Raw genomic sequence first — 24,984 nt, 5'->3', positions numbered from 1 at the left:
AGAGAGATGAAGCCATCATCTTCCAATATTTCCTTAGAAGACTGATTTATTGATCTGTAATGATTTTCTACTTCACAGGAACACAAAGCTGACAGCAATAACAGCTGTTGTTGCACCAGATCACTAGAGATTTATGGAGTTCCTTGTTTCCAAGGAGTATTGCTGCAGCGTGGAGGTCACGGCCCTGACAGAGAACCGGCACACAGTGTTATACGGCTTTCATTGCTGTAAAACTTCGAATCTAAACAAATAAATGTGTCCAATGCAATATAGTTCTCTTTTATGTCCTGGGCAAGTCTGCAGTTTCCATGGTTACCAAGGGGCAGCCTAGTAGAGAAACAATCCACATTTTCTTTCAGCAGATTTTTTTGGGACTATCCTTTTGAAAAGTTGTACAGAATAAATCATCATTTATGAAGTCAACATATCCACCACATCTCTTGAATTTGCTGTTTATTTAGAAATTTATGCAAAAATCAGTTGCACAACTTAAAACATATTAGGGCAACTTTGAATATTCCTTATTCAAAACCATCATGTCTTACAATGTGCATAGTCTTTATTTACATTGTTTACTGTGTCGTTCCCTCTAGAACTTAAAAAAATTACCGTTATTTATTTCATATTATTTTAAAATTATTTAAATAAATCAAAACTATACTTTTAGAAATATTTCTGTCCACCAGGATCTATCTTTCTCTGGAAGACAAATGTGCACCCCACTCCTTTTTTTCTTACCTTTTAATGCTGTGAAAATGCCTTAAGATGTGTAGCATACCTAAGTACTTTGAGTCCTAAGATTGGACTTTTGGCTCATTATCCCATGTCTGTTTAACAATCGTGTTTAATCAGAATCTTACTATACCAATATCAACAATAATGGTAACAATGATGATGCAGTATGTTACAAACACTACGTATTAACATTAAAGGTTGGCATCAAAGTTTATCAACAGCATTCAAAAACAGAATGTCAAAATGGCAACATTTTAACAGTTGCATCTGATCTCTCCAGATTGTTTGGAAATCTCAAACCTGATTTTAGTCACATGTAGGTCCCAGTTTTAACTTCCTAACATAAATTTTCCTTTTCATATTTATTACTTTTCTTTTTTTCTCAGATGCCCATTTGAAAAAACCTTCTCCTTCCTTAGGAGGAAGCTCAGAGTGCTTGTTAAGAGTTGTTGAAGGGTTTCAAGGACAAAAAACCTCAGATTCTACCTCAACCCCATCCTAGTTTGTCGCCCTGAAAACTCAGCTTCTGAGCTTGCTGACATGGTTTTCTAAAGACTTTCCCAGGACAGTAACTGTAAACATAGATATGTGTACATTCTTTCTGTTACACGTCTTGTGATGGACATCTCTCATGGCCAGTGCAGTGAGAAAGTGTTATCCTGACCATCCAATCCCTGGCCGTGGTCAGAAGCCTATAAATCCTGGGGAGAAAAATAAACCTCTCTCTTTCTTTCACCACACCTCGACCTGTGTCCGTGTGATCTATTCATCTTCAGCAGCAACACTAGTTCTTGCAAATCAGAGCAGGAGTAGTGCCCCCCATCAGATGAGAGCTGGTCTCACGAGGTTAAGCAGTTTCTAGCAGGGCATCCCAGACCTCTGGGCTAACCAGGTAAATCTCACACAGAGTCTTTGATGCCTTCCTGAACTCTCCCTAGTGGGAGAGGTGATGAGCCCTGCCCTCTGCAACACCATGTGCCACATTCAGCTGTCCAGCTTGGGGAAACTACCAGCTGTGTCAGGTGCATGGAACTGGAAAAGGAATTAATATTGTCCAAGAACCCAAAGGTCTATTTTCCATATTCAGCTGCCTGTAGCCCTTAAAAAGCCACATGCAGAGACTCACAGTGCATGGTTTACAGTGTCCATGTGTAGCTTTTCTCTGCTGAGCCATGACCTAACACAACACTGCAGACCCTGCCTCAGCAGCCCCCTGGCCAGAAAGAGCACACTGAGGTCTTTCAGCAGCTCCTTTTGTAGCAGCCTTTCCTCACAGTTCTTTCTAAATACATTTTATTTTTTATTTTATTTTTTTACTTTATTCATTTAAAGAAAGCCTCTAAAACAAAGGCAGAACTTCAGGAACTGTTCTGGTAGAGCTGTGTGGCATGAGACCATCACCAGCTTTCTGCAGACTTAATGCAGCTGCACAGTCTTCATCTATTTTCTTGCTGTATCGTGTTACAAATTAACATATCATTTTATGCCATCTATTTCCTCTGCTTTTCATGTTTCTCTCATATTTACTATCACAGACAATTTTCAAGCAGATCTGTTAGCTCGCTTTTCTCTAATAAGAACTCTAAATTTTCATTTACTGAATATATTAATACTTCTGTGTTCTCATGTCATTTTTGCTTTCTTCTCTAAAAGTAAGAAAAGCTCTGAGATTGGTATCATATTCACATTTAATTAATGAGATTTCAATTCCCTGAATAAGCTTCCCTGACATATCTGCAGTTGATGCAAACTATATTCACACTGCACATTACCGTTAATGTACTGACCATATACTATTTTAATAATAGTACTAATAATTATTACATTGTTTTCTGCCTACACAAACATGGTTATACAGAAGAATGTATTCAGTGTTCTTAAGTCTTTAATACTGCCCAAAATGTATCTTCTTCATTGCTTCTGAGAATTATTACCTTTGGCTGTTTTGTCTTCATTATAATTGTCACTTTTAGCTCAACCAAGAACCCCTTTACTCAAATGCTCTGACAGCTGCTTTTGAACTGTGAATTGAATTAGGTGGAGAATATGAAGTTTGACTTTAAAGAAATCAAACTGCTATCAAAGATCTTATTGCCACAGTTGATATCATGGAAGTAAAACATTGATTTAAAATTATAATAAACACCTAATAATGAAGTGAAAAATAAAACCAATCCATGTGCTCACATATTTAAATGCCAAATTTTCTGTTATCTCATTTTAAACTCTCAGGTATGTGAAACTTCTCTGAATCTTTTTCAGAGGACTATTTCACTTTGAAATATCACTATTCCCTTCTTCCTGCCAGGAAAGCAGCTGGATAAACTTCCAGGTAAACTCTCCAACCAAAGGGTTGGAGAGCATGTCTGCTAATGATTAATATTTAGTATTATTGGTGGGAATATAATTAAAGGCCAAGATACGGCCCCTCTGCTATGTAGCTTATAAGTTCATTTATGTAAAGTCTTATGCATTTAGATCTGTGTAAGGATTTCAGGGTAAAATATTTCTCTGCTGACAGACACAGCACTAAAAGGAGACACTATTTGGGATCCTCCCTTCAGCAAATGAAACCAACCCTATTCAAGTTAACTATGCTCACAGCTTTTCATTAGCAATTTATTACAATTAAAGACCCAAGAGCAGAGAGTCTCTCAAAGATTTCTCAAAATGCCCTGTAAAATCTGTGATGGAACAAACTGGCAATTCCACTTGGGCTAAATATCTAGAGCAGTGGGAGCACAATTTCCAAGTATTTTAACTCTGAAAATTTTAGTGAGATTTACCCAATATCCTCCTGAATTAGAAAAGAATATCTTATTCTTTCGAGTTTAAGAGGAAACCTGGAGAAAAGAAGCCTAGGGGTGATCTTATCAATGTGTACTGATACCTGTTGGGAAGGAATTAAGATAAGGGAGCTGGAATCTGCTCAGTAGTGCCCAGTGCCATTTCCCTCTGTAGAGATATTCAAAACCCAGCAAGGCACAGTCCTGGGCAACCTCAGTTAGCTGACTCTGCTCGAGCAGGTGGGGATAGACTTGACAATCTCAGGAAGTCCCTTCCAACCTCAACCACTTTGTGATTTTTTGAAATCTATCTTTGGAATAAGCATCTTCTCCTAAGCGACTTCTCCTTATTCTATTCTAAACACTGTGTGGGTTTTGAGTGCAGTGGTTTTCTTTAAACCCTAAAACCATAAAAGAAAAATGTGGGAGATTTAAGTAATTTAGGGAATTTCTTTATCAGATTTTTAAAACTTCAGATTTGTCAGCTTATAATAACATCTTCATATCTAGAATATTCTGTATTAGAGAGAACATTTTATTAGCCCAATACCAATTTCAATATCTGCATCTGATTATCAAATACATCTTTGTTTTAATGCTTCTTTGATTTATGTCTTTTAATGATGAGTTTGTTTGATCTGCAAGCTCACATTTCATTATAGTTAAAATGAAGCTGTGAATTATAATTTTTAAGATGATTCCACTGTTTTACAGGGAGATGGATTCCACAACTCTTTCTCATTTTATGACTAAGAGTTATTTATTCAATGAGGTTTTTTTTGTAACTCCTAGTCATTAATATACAGTGTATTTACCTTTCCTCTGAACTAAGGAGGTTTTGTTTTTAAACCTCTGACTCTAAAAAGAGAAAATTTCTTTAACCTTAAGCCTTAAAATTTTTGTATAACTGTCCATTTCCCAGTTGTCCTCTTTACTTGTCCAGCTGATGCTGATGGATGTGCTGTCCTGGGTCAGGCTGTTGGTTCCGTTACAATGATCTTTCTCTGTCTTTTCTACTGACAGCTGTAAAGTGCTTCCATATTATTATACTGCTAATTCCAAACTTACTATACTGCTAATACAATTACTAATGTAACTTTAATTTCCAAGATTTTGATTTATGGCTCCACATTGCATTATCCTTGCCTCTCCTCATGACTGATATTTTTTGATCCTAAGATAACAGATGTTCATGGAGAAATATACTTATTTTTTTGATTGCTTTAGTAAGGATCATTTTTGCCAGCTTATTGGATGGTAATAGGATAAGCATGTACCACAACTGGCCTTAGACTGGATGAAGTGTTATTAATCAGGTCCAATAAAATAACTGTTTTTAAAGACCAGTGATCTGAAGCTGCTTATAGCCTTGAATCAGTCCCTCAAGGATAGGATCTTGAATTGTTGCTCCTTGGGGTCATTTTATTAGTGATGCTGATTTGACCTTTTTTAACTCAGGTCCCAAGTGTCATCTATCTGTACAAGAAGCTGTTATTTATGAGTTCATGAATACCTTTAAATAACTTTGATCTTTTCCTCTTGGTATTGTTTTCAGAACTTTTGAGATTAGCTTAAAATTGATTCAGTAGCTATGTCACCAAAATACAGAAGCTCAGTTTATCTCTGAAGAGCAATGTTTGGGTGCAGTGGCAGATAGCTCTTGTTTTGAAGGACCTTACACTGAGGCTGCTCTGTATTCTGAGTGCTAAGAGGATGTGTTTAAATGAAATCAATCGTTGACACTTGGTCTTGTGCTCCATTTTGGCAGGGGTACTCTGCAGCACTCAGATCTCCCTCTGCTTCTCTCTGGCTCTGCAGTACATTGCTCACTGCACAGCTCTACAACCCAGTGGGAGAATTTTATTTATCCACAGGAGGAGCCTGGGCAGCACATCCCAGTGTGGAGCACACAGGAGGCTGAGTACCCCAGCAGTGATCACAGTTGCCTGCAAAGAGCACTCTGTCCTCATTAGTCCTCTGTCCTCATTAGTACAAAGGCTTTTAAGTGTTTCCAAATGCTCCTGTGATTTGAGATAGAGGTATCCTGACACTTGGTGATATTTTCCAGATTTGAATGTTACTTGGTGATACATGTAAGAAAAAAATTGCTCAATGCTTCTTTTAATAAATTAGGTAGATCAAATTCTCAATGTACTCATCTAATGGGAGATGTCCAGAGTTTGTTTAAAGCTGCTTTCTGCAGAAGGAAAGGGAAAGGGAAAGGGAAAGGGAAAGGGAAAGGGAAAGGGAAAGGGAAAGGGAAAGGGAAAGGGAAAGGGAAAGGGAAAGGGAAAGGGAAAGGGAAAGGGAAAGGGAAAGGGAAAGGGAAAGGGAAAGGGAAAGGGAAAGGGAAAGGGAAAGGGGAAGGGAAAGGGAAAGGCAAGGCTACTGGTGAACTTGATACAATTTGTATTACATTTTGAATTAATTATTTTCTGGGAATGCCTACAAGGAAACAGGCAGTTTGTCTGTAGCTGATTGATTGATTGATGGATTAATTGAAAACAACAGCATGAATGATAATTGTCCAATGGCAATTGCAGATTATATTTTTTTTATTATTTAGAAACATTTCGTACATATTCACATTTCATATTTTTAAAATACAAGCAGGTGTGGCAGAAATTTATTGTGGTAGAGGAAATAGGGGTTGAACTGTTAACACTGGAGTTTCAAATGCACACAGAAATACACACCCTCCCTCTTCAAACAGGCTTTGTCTGTCAATAGAAGTAAATTTAGATGTAGTTCTGAGACACTTGCTCCATGCACGCACAGAGCCTGAAATAACTACCTAGAGATATGTCCAGGTAGACAGAGACTGTGACTCAGCTGAACTCAACTCAATTTTCAAGGTAGTGTGAACACTTGGAGGTAAAGGAGTTGTGTTGACTTCAATGGACAGGCACACAGCTGAAGCACCATGCTGTACTTTGTAACCATGAAGTTTCAAATTGCTTTATCTTTCACTGCACAATCGTATCATTTTCCATTATATTTCTGTGCGTTCCTTTCATGAGAATTATTACATTATCAAGCAGAGCAGAAAAATGAGACATAGGAGTTACAGTTTCCTGCAAAAGAAGTGCCAGATATAATAGTTTTCTCTTTAACACATTCCCTTTCTTAGGCAGCCTGCCAGTTATTGTCTTTGAATGAACAAAGCTCTGGAAAGGTTTCAGAACACGAATATGTCTTTTTCAAGCAACTTTGTCCATTTAAACTCTTTCTGAATGTTATCTATTGCATTAACAATAACACATGTTCAGATGTTCTTCTGAGCATCCCATTAGGCTGTACTTAATAACTAGGTGCTTGGTAAATTATCTAATTTTCCCCATATTCATAAGGCTACTAGTTCTTTAAGCGTGATGCAAGACCTATATCACAGCTCCCCAGTGAAAAAAGTGAATTAAACCAGACTTCTTCTCATTGGCTGATTTAATCTTCTTGGTTAGGTGAGATTATTGCATCCACACAGAACAGGCTACTTTTGCTCCACTGAAATATTTTTAGGAGGTGAAATTCTAATTGCTAGTTCTCTGCATGGACTTGTACTTATTTATTAGATGTTGTAATGAATAAATTATCTGTACTTCCTTAATAGGATTGGTTTTTCATTTATCTTTTTAATGGGAGGAAACAAAGGCTCTAATAAAGCATCCTGTTAGAGATTTAGATACCTGGTTGCAGCAGAGTACACAATGAACTAGGCAGGATGTTTTTTGGATTGGTTAGAATGCAGATGACTAGCAAAATATCCACAAATAGTGTCTAAAATCCTTGGCCTCCCCACTTCTCGCTCTTCTCTGAGGCATCTGAGTCTGTTCTTTGTCTACACAAAGCAGTTCTGAATCAGCAACATATTTGCTATGAGTTGAAAGCCCCCCGGACCTTCAGCAGCTGAATCAGAGATATGAATGACAAGGGGAATGCGTGGCTCCTCTCACCAGGTGCAAAGATTTCCTGGTAAAGCAGCTGTATCAGTCCTTCCCTTGATTGTGGAGCTGAAGAGATCTCTGCAGTTCCTGTGCTGATAGGCAGACCAAGAGGAAGAGGATTGTGAAGGAAAAAAAGGTCTCTTTTTATGTTTTTTCCAGATGATTAACTAGCTTTTGTTGAATCTGATAAAGCTGCACACATTCACTGCTGTTTAGAAATACTTTACTGTGGAGTCTGAAAGATCCCATAGATGAGGCTGGTCTGAAACTTATATAGGTTTTTCAGCCAGCATGATCAGATTCTTCTAAATTTCAGCTGGTCTATAGAGGACAACGTCACTTCCAAAGTGTGTCTTGAATTGTGAAAATCATTCTATGCAGAAGAATTCTCCTTAGGAACATGCAAAGCAAAATTCAGGAATGATTGAAAAAAAGTCTTTACGTAATATCTTACACTGAATCGTCTATTTCAAAGATGTGGTGTACTTTAATATACAGCAATTGCTAGAGATCATTTGCAATAACAAGAAAATACTTAGCTCTTGTTTTGGAACATGAGAGGTATTAAAATGTTTATTCTGAGAAAATATTTCTTGATGAGTTGGATTTAAAACAAGAACACCAAGAAAAGAAATGCTGAGTATTAGTAAGGAATTACTTATCAGGCAGGTGTTCAGAACCAGCCAGGCACGACCTGTTCCTTCCTGAGTGTTTTTCATGTGTCTGTTGGGCTTACATGGCAAGGTTTAGGTAGTGGGTGGCTTCTGATAGAAGCTGCCAGAAGCTTCCCTCATATCCTACAGAGCCAATGCCAGCTGGCTCTGAGCCAGAACCTTCACAGACCAAGTCCAAAACCATCAGTGATGTTGGTGGGACCTCTGGGATAACAGACCTGAGAAACAGGGGAGGAGTAATAGCAGAAGCTGGAGCCAGGAGTGAAAATATATGAGAGAAAAAGCCCTGCAGACACCAAGATCATGAGTAAAGAGGGGCAGGAGGTGCTCCAGGCACCAGAGCTGAGATTGCCCTGCAACCCCTGGTGCACACCATGGTGAGGCAGCCGTGCCCCTGCAGCCCATGGACAACCATGATGGAGCAGAGATCCACCTGCAGCCCATGGAGGTTCCTGCACTGGACCAAGTGGATGTCTGAAGAAAGCTGTGTCCCCATGGAAAGCCCACAGTGGAGCAGGCTCCTGGCAGGACCTGTTAGCCTACGGAAGGATCCGCACTGGAGCAACCTGTTCCTGAAGAATCCACACTGCAGCAGTTAGTGAAGACCTGCAGCCTATGGGAAGGACTCAGGTGGGAGAAGTTCATTGAGTTTGCAGTCTCCTGAGGGAGAGACCCCAGGCTGGAGCAGAGGAGGAGTGTGGGGAGTTCTTCCCTGAGGAGCAAGAAGCAGCAGAGACGTGATAAACTGACTGCAGCCTCCACTCCCAGCACCCCCATTCCCCCTGCACCATGCTAGGAGGAGGTAGAGAAGTCAGGAGTGAAGTCAAGTCTGTGAATAGGGAAGCAGTGATGGAAACATATTGTAAGATTTGGTTTTATTTCTCGTTATCCTACTCTGACTTGATTGGTAATAAATTAATTTTCCCCAGTTCTGTACATCATGGTAATTGGTGAGTGATCTCTTCCTGCCCTTATCTCAACCCATGAGAGTTTTCTTTTATTTTCTCTCTTCTGTCCATCTGAGAGGGCAGTGACAGAGTGGCTTTGGTCAACATGAGGCAGGTTTCAATCCACCACAGTGTGACTTCACAGTACAGTGATTTGAATATGAATGTTTTATAGCCAGAATTGTGAAAGATCTTTAACTGAATTTGGGGCCCTAACACCCTATTTTGGTAATTTCAGAGATATGTTGGTTACTTGCATATTTGCATTTGAAAGCATTGTTTTTAATTAGTCAGGGAAATAAAAATTAGGGGATAAAAATTAGATCATGTAGGTAAAAGTAATATTGATATTTAAATCCTTTAAGTGGATACTTTATTCTGTACTTGAACCAAGTTTTTTTAACAAGGAGAAGGCTTTTTCTGTCAACATTTATTTTAATCTAATCTATTTCATTATTATAAACCATGTTAAGTTATTTTTATTTTCATGTTGTTCTTCTACTTTTGATAGATCATTTTATGTTCTTTACATCACCCCTGATTTTGGAACCTTAGGCTGATACTTACCTTCAAAGTATGCTTACTCTGCCACTGAGTAACATAATCAAGCATTTCATAATTATTTTCTCTTAACATGTTTACAGGCTTCACTACCCCTTTTTTATCCTTTTAGTTGATGATTCTTAGCCCCAAGAAGATTCAAGTGGCATGAAATATTTCCAGAAATTCAGGCTAAAAAGAACAACGCTTCCGTTATTCTGGTCTGAATAGCAAAAAGGTTAATTTTCTTCACATATTGACTTCATATGGAGCAAAACAACATACCTGGGCAGCGGGAGATGAGGCATCATTAGGAAATAATTTCACAACAAGAAGTACAGATAAAAGATTGTTGCTCTTCTAAACATTATAATGCACACAGGGAACTTTAACATTCTTTACCACAGTAGGTCAGGACTAAGAAAAAGTTTTTAATCCTAAATACTTATTCATATTTTTAAAGAATATTTTAGGATGCATCCTAAAAGTGCATTGGACATGTTCAGTTGGCCAGCAGAATAACATGCCTGTGATCACCACAGAAGAAAACATTATCCAGTAATCTCTCTGAAAAAATTGGTTTTGCCACTGTGTAGTATCCTCCTGAAAACTAGATCCATTAATGTGGAGGTTATCCAAAGTTGTTACATTTTTCTTCAGTGGCTGGTAGTTATAATGCCATTTCTAGCAATTTCTAACAGGTAGAGGCTGCCTGCAGGACTGCTAGTCAGCAAGATGCTGGGCTGCAGTCTTAGGAAAAGCAGTGTCCTGATGTGTGACCTTGGCAGGTTACTCAATTTCCACCCACTCAGCATCAATCAGTCCCCCTGGAAAATTGATTGAATGACAGTCTCACAGAAAATCACATGTTGTAAGCACAGAATTTTCTTGGGTAAAATTACAGTATTTTCAGGAAGTAGAAAAATATTTAATTACAATTTTGTTGATAGTCCCTGTGCTTACATTCAGTATTTTATTTTTGTATATGTATAAATATATATAAGTGATGGCTCCTCTAAGAGAGGAACTTAGCTCTAAGACCAAGGGTATGTCTATGCAAGTACCCAATTATGCACCAAAGGGGTGGATTAGTAAACCGAAAGAGGTGTGCTGAGCCCCTTAATCCCACATAACTCACGGCTTATGGATATTATCTGGTTAGAGATGGTCTGGTCTCCTGGATTGAACATGATTATGAAACATGCAGCTTGAATTTGTTTGAAGAGCTGTTTGAAGCTTTTGAAACTTCTTGGTTTCATATGTCTGTGTGCACTTGTGATTGAGTGATGTGATGAGCCCTGGGTGGCAGATCCCCATTGAGTTTTCACCAAAAGACATCTAGTTCCCACCCCCCAAACTGCTTTGTAAGTTCTGAGATGTGGGAAATGAGTATATTCAGGACTTCCCTACAAGCTCACACTGTTGTTCCAGCCTGAAGCCCTAATGGAGATGGAGCCACATCATCTGAGTGGCATGAAGGCCAATGGAAGTACCTGCCTTAGGTTTGAAAATAACAGAGAGATATTTTATTGGGTTATCACTCAGTGTGCCAATACTATGTTTTGCATAACTGTAAATCTCGGAAGTATGAAAGATGCCATAGTCAAGAAATATGCTGGCACTACCAGTGAGTCATAGGTGAAAGAGAAAAATTAATCTGACCACTGAGAAACATCTCCCAGACTGCACTATTTTTCCTACTGGACTTGGACCATCTTCCTGTACTGTCAGCAGCCAAATGTGATTCAGTGGCTGGATAATAATACTTGCTCAGGTGCATTGAGCATCCCAGCTGCAAAACCACTAAGACACAAGACATCACACCCCACACACCTAAGGCCAAGGAATCAGGCCACCAGAAATAGCCTCCTGTTTAAAGCTGCTTTGCTATCAAGTCTCCTTGCCAAGGTATGCTGTGTCATTTGGAACTGCTGAGTCAAGAATTGCGCTTATTTGTGCAGATGACAAGTTACCAAACTTACTCTGAATGTCAGCAGTTGGTGGCTTGGTATGACTGGGCATTTGAAGGTCAGATGAGCCACCCAGAGCTGACCTCCCTAATATGGAAGATACATTTAGATATTTAGATTGGTCAGTGCTGTATTTTTCTTGTCATCCCCCCTTCCCTGTAATAGTTGCCACAGACTATGCTCAGCATAACACTACAATTAGCTTTAGGAGAGAGTTTTGGGTTTGTGCTTTGGCTGTATTCTAGCCAATGAGAGCTTTCCTCATCTTAATCTGAGTAAGTGAATCAATGAGAATGGCTGTGCAGTGCAGGACCATAATGATCTTGACAAAGGAAGTGTGGCCTCAGAAGTTTTTCTGATGCTGCTGGGAAATAGCTGAATATTTGCATGGATCTGGGAATGTGGTCTCCTTACAGTGAAGAGGGTAGATTTTAATAGGAGGATATGTCTGGTTGCCCTATAGCTATGGAACAGTCCCTTGCAGCCCTCTGTCAAAGCTTCATCTGTGTGTGGGTAAAATGGACCAGGACCACAGCCATGGCCTTGACTGACATCTGGGACTTTGGGGAAGATGAAGAGGAGCACACAAGTGGGATCCCCACACCATACTTCTGGGAGCAGGATGAGACCCCTGACTCCAGGCTTGTGGGAGAAGCACAGCTCTTGGGGCAGAAGCACACCTCTAGAGAGCCTACATCTCCCATTTGCTGTGAGATGCAAAAGCTCCAAACAACCCTGGTCTAAGCAAAGCCAGGAAGCCAGCCTTCAGGTGCAGCTGGAGGCAGAAGAATATGAGTGAGGGATGGGGGACTGGTTGAGTCAGGCTCATCTAGCATGCCAGTGCCAGCAGAGAGTGTGATGCAGACTTCTCAGGGGAGGGTCTGTTAAACGGAATCAGAATTGTCATAGCACAAGCACTACAGGACAGACAAAGCAGAGACACCCACTCCTATCATGTGTTACACAAGCAGGCTGTACCTTCACCAAGCAGACTGAGGGTGTCAGGAACGTAGACACAGAGAGAACACATCCAATGGCTTGTGAATGATAGGATGTCTCACAAAGGCAACACAGGGCAGTTTTCCCATACGTCATATTCATATAATGCCAAAAACCCCAGAACTGCACGTAAAATTTATATCTCTGCTTGTGCATAAATTATTAATTTTAATAAAGTAACCATTTCAGTCCTGAGTTTGAGTCACAGAAAAGATGGAAGTTGTTGAACTAATGTCTTCTCTTCTGCATCACTCTTGTTCTATGCCAAAAGACAGAGAATCAGTAACCCAAACTGCAGAAATTTATTCCTGCCATAGGGGTGATACTTTAGCATCTCCTGCATGGGTGCTGGTACTTGCAGAATAGTCATCTGTGCCCTTCATCCCAATATATGCAGAGACAGTAAGTCTTCCCTATACGTACACGGTCTCGGTAGTTAATCACGTTGTCTTTATATAACCTTGAGAGCATGTCACATTCTCACTTTCTAATTTCTATACAGTTATTGCATTTTAGGAAAAGTCCATTTAGTCTTTATCCAGCTGTCAGAACCATTAAGGTAAATATATACTCTATGAGAAATAGCAAGAAACTTCTTCTTAAAAAACATTTCAAACATTCCGTTTACTGCCAGTGTTTATATATGAAATAGAAGTAAAAAATATTGCCAGTATTAAAAGAGACAGGACATTTGCAGCTGGTTCCCCAGCTGCACCAAATTCTTTCCAGAATGTATAATCATGAAGCACTATCTCATTTTACAAGATGCCTCAAACTAGTTTGATGGAATAGTCTTATAATTGTTAGTACAAACCCCCAAAAGATTTAGTAGACAGCTTTGATCTTTTCATTTCTTGATACTAAAATATGATAATTTTTACTAATTGTAATTAAAAAAATTAATGAATTTTAAATAAACCAGCAAGTGAAAAGGTTACAAGCTGATACACTATAATTTTTGTATTAACACAAAACAAAAGTGTGAAATCGTAAATAAGGAACATGTGCAGTGAACTTATACTGATCATAAGTACATATGGAAAGCTGCTTCTGAAAAAAATTGACTATTTTACACTTGAAAATGCAGAAGGTATAAATTAGTAGCTCTTCATTGTATACAAAATGAGCCAACTACAAAAGATTTGTATTATGTGACTGACACTTTTTATACCCTTGAAAAGAATTTCAAAAATATCTAAATGACTTACATGAAGTCACTGGTAATTAACCTTCATCATTTCTTGCATGCTTTTGAAAATACTTAACGATTCAGGCTAGAATTTTTATGAGCTTAGAACTTATTCCTGGAGCTAGATTTTCTGAAGAGGTTAACAATGAACTCCCACTGAAATGCTAGAATAAACAGCCATATATCAAGAGTTCAAGAGGACAGCAAGTCAAGCTCTGCTAGAGCTTTCAAAGGTTATTTGAAACAGTGGCAAATATTTCTCAAATATTTTAATTAAAATAAAGCAAGGAAAAAGAAATTTGTTGAGAAGGTCAAGATTAAAGATAATCATGAAAGGTCCTCAAAACTAAATGAACACTTGCTTCACTTGTCAATACAATTAATGATGTTGAATTTGGGGGCAAAGCAGGACCATAATGGGAGCGGAAATTATCTCAACCTAAGTAGAAACAAAACTCCATGATACTAGTGAATTTTGACTAAAGCTTTGGTAGAGCTGCCATATTGACTTGCAGATTCTGTAGTCAGGTTTCTCTAATGTTGTATTTCTCACCTTGTTTAACAAATCTTTACTATGTTTTAAAAAAAGGAAAACCCAGGACATTGATAGCTTCCTCTGATTTGTTTTATTGCACTTGAAAAACACTAACTTTTTGCCTTTACTGCAGACCTTAACATTGCTATAGAGAATCATTCTGAGGAAGGGTGGTACAGATGTTATGGTCACATGTGGAGCAACTGTTCTTCATGTCTGAAACAAACATCTCCCATGCTACCAACCAAAATTAGAAGTACGGTAGTGTTAACCATGTAGCCCAGTGTTTCATATCCATTGTCTGCAGAGTGATGTCTCAGATGTCTGGAGGGTAGTAAAGGTACTGCCCATACTTAAGAAGACAGACCAATTTGACCTGGGTCACTGCAGGATAAACAGGTGGAGGATTTTAAGGGGGCAGGTTAAGAAGAGGTGGTGGTAGGTAGCTGTTGAAAGTAAGTATTCAAACAGAATGCAGACATTGCTGTAGATTAGATCTCAGCCTTATAATTTTTGTTTCTATTAATCAAACTGGGTTCAACAAGCCCAAGTGCCAGGTCCTACACTTTGATCACAACAACCCCACACAGCACTACTGGCTGAGGGCAGCATGGCTGGAAAGTGACCCACCAGAAGAGGACCTGGGGATGCTGGTTGACAGCAGCAGAAAGTGATCTAGAGCGGCCAAGGTGGCCAGGTGGCCAAGAAGAACAATGGTATTCTGGCCTGGATCAGCAATAGAGCGGAAATCAGCACTAGGGAAGTGATCCTTCCCCTGTACTCGGCACTGGCAAGGCCACATTTCAACCACCTTGTTCAGTTCTGGGCCCCTCAATGTAAGAAGGACATTGAGGGGCTGGAGCAGATTCAGAGAAGAGAAATGAGGTCTGGAGCACAAGTCTGATGAAGAGTGGTAGAGAGAGCTCCTCCAAATTGTTCATTCTGGGAAAAAGGATGCTTGGGGGGACCTCTCTGCTCTCTGGAATTGCCTGAAAGGAGGGTGTAGCCAGGTGGGGGTTGGACTCTTCTGCCAGGTAACAAGTGACAGGATATGGGGGGACAGTCTCACACTGCACCAGGGGAGGTTTAAGTTGGACATCAGGAAGAACTTCTTCACAGAAAGGGTAATTAGGCATTGGAATAGATTGCCCAGGGAGGTGGTGGAGTCATCATCCCTGGAGGAGTTTAAGGAAAGACTGGACATAGCACTCACCACCATGGTCTGGCTGACAAGGCTGTTGTTCAGCCACAGGCTGGACTCAACGACCACAAATATATTTTTCAACCTAATTGATTCTGTGATACTGTGATAAGGATCATAGGGAATGAGCTAATTGCCATGTTCGCTGATCTGTATTTATCACATTTAGCTCAGGCACCTCACTTCAGTTACTTAGGAAGTCTGTTGCCCAGAAGCCAATTAAAAGAGATAGAAAGGGACATGTTTAGAGAGCAGTTCTGTTCTGAACCTTTGCTGGAACCACTTACATCTGTTGATGGACTACACAAGGAGCACACTGCCCTAAGAAAACTCTCTGAAGAGAGTCAGAGGAACTTATGCTATGAGTTAGAAGGTAAATGAATGAAAATTATTATAAGGGGAGGTAACAATAGGGTTTTTTTATTTGTGAAACAACAAAATACAACACTAGGAAGCATTAGCTGTACAGGTAGTGAAGCATCATTCTTGCTGTACAAAGTGCTCATGACACCTCATCTTTAATACGACACAAAACTTGCCACCAGTGCTCAAGAAGAGTGACTTTGACTTGAGAAAGGTAAAGAACACCAAAAGCTTTGCTTGCTTGGTTTGACAAAATACAGGCTAATAAAATATATGGCTGCTAATAAAGACATGTTGGGTTAAACTCTAAGAGAAAATAAAACTGTTTATGCTAAAGAATAAAGGGGGATAATAAACTGATCACAAATATCTTTTAACTCTGACCCTACTGAAATAAACCTACCCACTGACCTGTCTGGAACAACTTTCCAGAAAGGGTAACATGAGCAAAATATGTTTTCATGTTTAGAATTGAATTAAAGAACTTTATGAAGGGAATTTGTGTATCCTCTTTGCCTGCAAGGGCAGAGAACTGTCTGCGAAGACTAAGGAGATCGTACCTTCATTGCTAAGCTCTTGTGAATGTCAGTGAACATGGGAATGAGGGTTGCTGGTTGCTGAAATATCTAGAAAATCTATTCCAGCTGAGTTGCTGAGCTTATTTTAAAATGTAGCCTGCAATTTTAAAATTAAAGCCTATATGTATTTTGATACTGAACTAAGATCAGACAAAAATGACAGTAAAAAGCATAAAACCTCCTGTGTATGAAGCTCAGGATTTCTGTCTGCATTTTCCATTCTAAGGACTGGCTCTCATTCAGACTTGGGAACAGTAACAGTTTATCATGCCACTGCTGTAAAGTCACTATCAGATGGTTGCCTGTGACCTGCTTTTGCAGAAGTGAATATCAGGAGAAAACTTCAGATTCTTAAGTCTCTGGGAAATGAATCATATAATCTAGGAATAACAAAAAATCTCTATCATTGTGGACATTATCTCTGCTTCCCATATCTATTGCCCCCCAAAAAAATCCATGTGTCCTTCATGGCATATGGCTAGCATGAGAAGAAATAAGATTAATTTCAATTATTAGATAATAAAATATTTTCCATGTTCAGAGTCAAAATTGGTGTTGTAGTCTCCCTCTGATGGCATTCTTCGTTTTTGCTTTTTTTTTTTCAAAAGCCAGGACAATGTGGGAAAGATGGGAGTTAAGGGAGTTGGAAAGCTGGATACATCTTGGAGAGTAAGTCTGCGCTAGAAGTAGATGAGAGATGCAGTCAAAATATTTAGGATACACAGAAACCCAGGAAAAACTGGGAATCTACAGAAGACATCATCATTAAAGACATGAATCATAATGTTAATCACACAGAAACCTGTGTGCATTAATCCTCTTTGTAGTGTTCTGCCTTTTAGACCATAAACTCTTCGGGGCAGGACCTTGTCTTTCTCTGCAGTCAGATTTTTTCAATCAGAGTAATTGAATGTATACAAAATGGGGAAAAATAGCAGGAAACTTCATACTTGCCAAGTAAATAGCACAGACAACAGTTTTTTTATTATGACTTCACAATGTATGAGATTTCTCAATACTGTTAAGGGATATACACTAATAAAATAATGTTTCTTCTAACATAACATTGTGTACTATGAGTTCGACAACAAATTTTATTCCAACATTGATTTCATCTAGTAACCAGATAGCATCAGACCATGGAGAGCCTTTGTTGTATGAATGAGCAATTTAAAAAGAGTAAACAAAATATTCTCCTGAGGTTTACTTGAAATAAAAGAAAATAAATATCTGTAATTTGTAAATTTGATAACTTTATAGCTAAAGTTTTGGCATTGAAGACTTTGTAGCTATATTATATTATTTCATATTAGCAGTCAAAACAAAAGTTCCTGTACTTATCGGGCCTTATGAGAAAACTTTGTGCTTCGCATGTTGATGTTTTCCTGTATGAAATCCTGCCTAGGTCTGATAGCTGAAGTGCTAAACTAATCTCCCTTTTTCTGCAGAGATAATAACATGCTAATAGAAACTCCTGACAAGTGACTTGTATTATTTAGCAATTAGCAACTGCCACTGTAATAGAATTGAAACATCAGCAAGGACAAAATGTGAAAAATGGTACATTTTTCTCCCTGGGACCATTGTTCTGTTGGAGTGCTGTGCTTCTGCAAAGTAAAACCGTTGCAGGGTTGATTTAATGAAGACATTTTGAAACATACAAATGCGTTCATTTTATCTTTCCTCATCAGTAGCTTCAGATAGTCCAGGACTGAATTTCTCCAGATTCTGTGTTGTTTAAGAAATACAACAAAGACCATCATTTTTTTTGCTCAGCATGGAAATTCAGCAGCTTTCTCCATTTTGCAGGTATGTTATTTTAAATTAACCAGTACAAATGAAAGGAGGCACAAGCACAGCACAAGAACACAATTCAAATAACGCATTTCCCTCACAAGTTCATCTGGTTTCCCAGAGCATTTTGGTTGTGCTGAAAGAAGCAGAACACACCAGCAGGGACTTGAGAAGAGGAATATCATGGAGAAACCTTCTACTTCAGCCAGTCACCCAGAGAGGAGAAGATGCTGCCTCCCAGCAGCTCAGTGCTGCTCTGGGACTGGGTTTGGGGCACCAGATGCAAATGGCACACAGCAGCACCACTGCACCAGAGTTCACCAAGCCCAGCAGCAACACTAGGTCAGCTCAACACAGTGTGATAAAAGTATTGCATCTCTTCTTTTTAAATTGTCCAGTTCCATACCTATGCCTTTTCTCAAATAACAATGCAGAATTTGGTCTCTATTGCTTATGTCAGCAGATGGATCAGAGCAAATGGGATCTTTCTCCCTATGACTACTTAAATAATGACAGGTCAGTCCAACACCTCCCCTGAAAAATATTTAGCCTTCTGATCAAGAAAAGAAAAAGCCCTGCTCTCAATGCGCTTTTATCCTGACCCATCTGATTTTCACGTTTTTGCAAACTCTGCCACTATTTATGTATCTTAGACCTTACTTCAAATATTTCACAATACAGACGGATTAGCCTTTTGCTGATCAATGTGTTTTAAACTGGCTTCAGACTTTTGCAAGTCAAACAATACCTTGCTTTCTCCTACTTGGAAAGAGCTCCATGTAAAAACCACAAAATCACCTTGTTCTCCAACAAATCCTGCCTTTAGTGCAATGTTTATACATGGAAAGTGCCAAGACATGAGTTAGACTGCCAATGCACTTTGACCCCTGCTAAGGTCTATGAAGAAGTAAGAGAGCCTCAGTGTTTCTCTCCTATCCTTTTAATTGCACTCATCTTCTGCCTTTCCTTCTATTCTCCTAGAAACCTGGGAGTGGAGAAGAGATTATTTTTTTAAATTTGTTTTTGTGAAGGGCCTAATATATGCAGGTGTCTGTTTATGGATACAGATACTAAGTGATATAGAAATAAAAGTAATTTATAGGATTAAAAAGAATACTTGATATCAAACCTTTTTTTTTTTTTTTTTACTCATTAATGAACAGTTTCTATCTTTAATTGCCAGTTTCACAAGCTAAAAAGGGACTCTTCTGTGAGGAAGGTAGATCCTCTGTTCTCTCACTACATAATCTAAAAGAATTATCTTCAGAGGCACGGGTTTTCTGATGCTTTCTGCACTGCCCTGGCTGGGTGAAAATACAGAGGTCATTGCTAAAATGAAGCAGGGGTTGAGTCACAGTCTCTTGAAGGATGGCGTTTATATATTTATATATATATACACATACATATAAATAACCCCAAGAAGAGGAATTCTATTGGGTTTCACTAGCACCAGTTGGAATAAGCCTCTCCAAACAAAGGTTATAAAAAAGAAAGATGGTGACAAGACCTACATGCACTGGGACATCACTGCTGCTTATGGGAGTACTTATAAAGAAAACTTCCAAACAAATGGACACCAGAGAAAACAAAGTAAGACTCTGCTCCTTTTCTTATCAAGCAAAGACTTTAGAAAAGGAACCTCCGTGTTCTAGTTTATGAAAAAGATTTTCCTAGTTACCAATAATTTAGTGCTACCAGAGTAAAGGCAAAAATGGAGATAAATGATGTGATATAAACTAACATGATATTAAAACCAGTAGATTACAAGTTGTCCAAAAAATATAGAACTAAAGAGATCTTAAAACAATTGAATGTAATAGTTTTCAAACAGATATAAAAGAGAAACAAATTTATCAGGCATATTATGTTGGCTTTTATTTTAAAAACAGTAAAAATCTAGCAATAATTATAACACATTTTGCTGTCACTCCCTAATAATTTTGATGTCAGTAATTGTTCCCAGTGGTTAAAATTGTATGACAGCAGGGACACTAAAAATTTTCTTTACTAATAAGATATAAAAAGTTAATTGGAAAGCCAACAGGAAAGGAAAATACGTTATGTACGATGGTATATTTGGAATTTAAATTGCTCAGAATTAACTTTGTCATAGACTGCTCACTCATAAATAGAAAATAAATTTGCTGAGAATTACAAAACTTCTGGCTTGTGAATAATCAAGAGGGAAATCTCAATATTTTCTTGAAATATTACCTATCTATATGATTTTTATATTAGGAAATGATCAAATTTACAATGGAGCTGCACCTAGAGGATTTGTAGAAGTGACCAAGAAGGAGACAAAATTGTATTGCATATAAAAGTTCTTGGAGAAAAAAATGGAGAATCTGTTAATTAGAAAATGCCTCATCTATCCTGATGAACATAGATTGTTTTGATGTCTAAGTTGTTTCAAAGAAGAAGGCTATTAATTCCCATATGACATCTATAAAAAGGGAATGATTTTGAGGGACTGTGCTGTCACAGCAATAGCCATCAGCTCAGAAAGTCTCAGATGCCCAAGTTTGTGGTGAGCAGATGGGACAGAATGAGTGATGGTCACATTGCTCAACATTAAATTACTAAAACATTTAGACTTACCTCTGAAGTAGTTGCTTTCAGAACATTTAAAGTCATGAGGAAGAACTAAAGGCATTTAAATCACCCCCGATCAGCCAGGTCCACATTTCTTCTTTGGCAGTGAAGAAGGACCTCTGTGGCCAGCTCAGCTAGAGCCACCTGCATTTTATCACATGAATCTGTCCTGCTCTGTGTCACTTATACTTTGTTTTAAATCCATTTAAAACTCTGAGTCACATCTAAAAGTTCAAGTCACACCCTTTGGCAAGTAAACTTCTTTTAGATTTGAGAATTCAGCATAGTGCTCCATAGTTCCTGGTCGGAAACCCATGCAGATGCTGATGTTAAGATTACTAGGTCTACAACCAAGAAGATGAGCCCGAAGTTTTTGTCAGGTCACATGGTTTTCTGAATTTCTGTATCAACTGAAAGGTGTCCACCCGAGGGCTAGAAAGGATCTGAAGAAGGTGACTTCTCATTAGGAGAAAAGCTTTGTTCATCTATGCAGTAGGAAAAGATGGCACAGACATCTCCTGGTGTATGAGTTTCCTTGTTAACAAAATGTCTGCTTTCCTCCTAGATCTCCAGTGAATAGAGCCACTGGGATAAATTAACAGCTTAGCTGCTGGTACAGACAGCGACTGCATAACTTTCAGAGAAGTGAAAATAAGCACCAAACTGTGACATGAAGTCAGAATTCCTTACTTAGGATTCTGAGGCTGTTCCCCATACAATGAGTTTAAAACCAGCCATTTGTCTCTATATCCCATTTTAATATTTCATTATTATATTTGTATCTGCTTTTTTATTGTATACATTGTGTCTTACAAGTAGCATGACACATCATTATCTTTTGAAAAGTTGTTTATAGATTTCAGTTGCTTTTTTTTTTTTTTTGACAGAAATACTGAGGTAGCACGACACTTAACAGTCCAGTGAAATAAAGGAGTTGATTTGTCACTGATCCAATTCCAGCAGCAGCCTGCTTACCACTCTTGAGCAACCAGACTAATCATCAAAGCAAATGAATGCAGAGAACGCCACAGACCATTCCCCCACGCTATGCTGTCCACAAAAAAACCTAGTATCAGGTAAAAAAGACCCACAAAGAAGGATCCTTTAGAAGAAGCATTTTGTTTAGCAAATAAATCACAATACATAAAACTATCCTCTGCCACAGAGGAAACAGCAAGCCCAGCAGAGTTCCTCTGCTCCTGACTGTAGGAGTTCACAGCTGCAGAAGCATTTTCACAGAATAGATGGGGAAATTAAAATATTGCCTAGGGCTACTCACATTTAACACCTCACTATCTTATAATACTACTGTAAATAAAGGATGGCAAACACACCACAGCAGGTTATAATGTGAACACACTCTCCTATGTTTATAAAATTTTTAATCTGTAGAAAGATCCTAATTATCTGTTTCAAATTCCAGTCAGTGTCACAGAAAGAGCACTGAGTCATGGGGCAAAGGACTCTGACGCTGGGGTCACTTTCCTCCACTCAAGAAAATTTACGCTGGCACAGGTTCCTCATTTCAGTAAGCCCAGAAAGAAACCAAGCAATACAGGAGCATTAGGGAAAACTCTCCCCTTGCAGAGGTAGAAATAGTGCTGTGTTTGCTTGACACTTTTTTTTAATCTTTTCCACATCAGTGTGATAATATTAATTAGCAGAGATGAGTAATCCATGTTGAATATAATCAGTCCAACTTTCCCAGGTGGTTCTCCTCTCTTGGTCAAGTTCTCTTATTCATTTTAAACTAGAACTTACCTTACTCTTTACTTGTCTTTGGCAATTGCATTGATACGTTCTTATTTCATTTTCCGTTAAAAAAAGAAATCTACTTCACTTTTGGATCCCGTTGTGAGAATACAGAAGATGTGAGACACTTTGTGACATGGAAATAACAGAAGATGTTGCTCATTCACTTCAACATCAGAGTCTTTGAAAATAGCAATGATATCAAACAGTCTTTGAAAATAGCAATGATATCAAAGCAGCATAGTGTGGAATTATAATTGGGAACAATTGATGACAATTCCAAGCCTTCTTTCTTCTTTCTAGAGGAAGGAGGTTTATACAGAGGCATTGATACCTTAATATAGTTCATGATAAGAAATATCATTCATAGAAGAATGATGGCAATGATGATAAAGTATCTATTTTTTTGCCATTAAAACATATATGCAGTTTTTAATTTTATTTCTGACACCTGTAAATTTTTCTTTACTTGCCAATTTGTCTACTTGTAATGCAAAATAATTTTCAGGTCTTCAACTTTTCTTAATCTCTACATGAAAAGAGGGGTTTTATGACTGAGGTTTGTGGTGGTCGCTGTTGCCAGTTAAACTGCCTTATAAACTAATTTAGAGACCCATCCTGCAATTAATAATGTATGAACAGACTGGTGCACCCTTACAGAGCTCCACAGATGTCTGCAGGACTACTTGATGCTTTATCATTCTACGGCATGCTGTTAGATCAAGACCTTGAAAGGTTAAACAGGAGCCCAACCCATGTTACTTTGATAATGTGGGCTACTTTAAAAACTGTGTTGAAAACCTGAAAAATGCTGAGTTTGGGTCATTTGCTGTATTTAATTGTCATTTGGAAAGGATCGTGTATCAGCTTTAATTTCTCAGGGGTTTGGTTTGGTTTGGTTTGGTTTGGGGTTGTTGTTCTTGTTGCTTTTTGTTCTTTACTTTAAACATCAGAAGGAAAAAAAAAAGCATAGTATGAATAAGTCCTTGAATATGAAAAAGACTAAACTAGGAACATAGAATGCCAAATGTTTATATATTCACAGAAATCTTCCAAAAATGGAAAAGGTGCTACTAGAGCATTACAGTATGGCAAGAGGTAAGACTAACACATCCTTGATAGTTACCAAGACTTCCTGGGTTTTGAAGCAGTGGGAAAAGCTACAGTGTATAAAAAAAGGAAGAGATTTTATTGTTTCACTGAAGTTATTGGCCATTACTACATTTGAAATCAGCAGCAAACTATTTATTTGCTAGCAAAATCGACATATCTTTGTGTCTATGCCACCAATATGGAAACTATCTTGATTCTTGTAAAGAACTGTTAAAACTTTTGGTTTTCTTCTGTCTAATTAAGGCAGTAAGTTTGGACTCATGTCTGTTGCAAAAGTAAGAACAGAAGATGACAGATTTTCTTTATCAAAGGAAGAAAATTTAAAATCTATGATTAAAGAAATGTGAAGAAAAGGGAGATGAGGCTAGTAATTTCTTATAGTATATCTTTTATAATAAATGCATCCTGTTTTGTTTACAAATATTTGATATTTCTGGCAGTATTTTCCTTGTCCAACTAGCATTCTTCTCTTTATTACTGAGCAACTCACCAGCTCTTTAAAAACAACATTTGTTCACTTTATGAAACTATCATCTGCTAACTGTAAATATAAATTCACATTATATGTAGCTATATTACGAGCTGGCAATATTCTCAGTCTCAAAATTCTCAATGTTTTCCCATATCTTGAACTTTAGAACACATTGCCAATATCTGTAATCCTACAAGAAGAAAGTAGAAATTACCTGGAGAAAAAATATCAGTTTAACTTGCTTTGGGTTTTGTTCATCACACATCACCAAAGCCTCAAATACTGACCACAGAATTGCTCCCTATGTTCTCAAACCTGGAGATAATTAACAAGTCTGAAAAGGTCTTTTCAGGGGTCATTCTCTGCTACTTCAGTTTTGGAGATCAAGACTGGTGATCTCTCTGGAAGGGATCTGTTTCCAATGAGAAGTTATCGGTTTGCAGAAGCAGGACTTGAGGTACAGCTTCAGAACTGCATGATGTGGGTTGGGCAGTCAGATCAGTGGAAAACATTGTCTCATTTGCCACTGGAATCTGTGGGGGAAAACCCAAACTTTATTACAAAAATGTTCAGAGTTGTATACTATCTGCTTAGCATGCTAAATCAGACAATTTAAAATATTTGAAAATTCTCTATACAAGTATTATTATAAAAGTATTAATTTTTTTACTATTTATATATCTCTTAATAACATGTGAGTTTCTCTGCTTTCAGTATGTGGTATTATGAATATCAGAACGTTTCATCTGAATGACAAGCTTAGCCACACTGCTTTGTTTTGCAATTTGAATTAGCATTAT

Source organism: Poecile atricapillus, chromosome 1 (assembly GCF_030490865.1).
Source record: "Poecile atricapillus isolate bPoeAtr1 chromosome 1, bPoeAtr1.hap1, whole genome shotgun sequence".
Lineage (NCBI taxonomy): Eukaryota > Metazoa > Chordata > Aves > Passeriformes > Paridae > Poecile > Poecile atricapillus.
The sequence above is the reverse complement of the archived record's forward strand: the minus strand, read 5'-3'. Positions refer to the sequence as shown.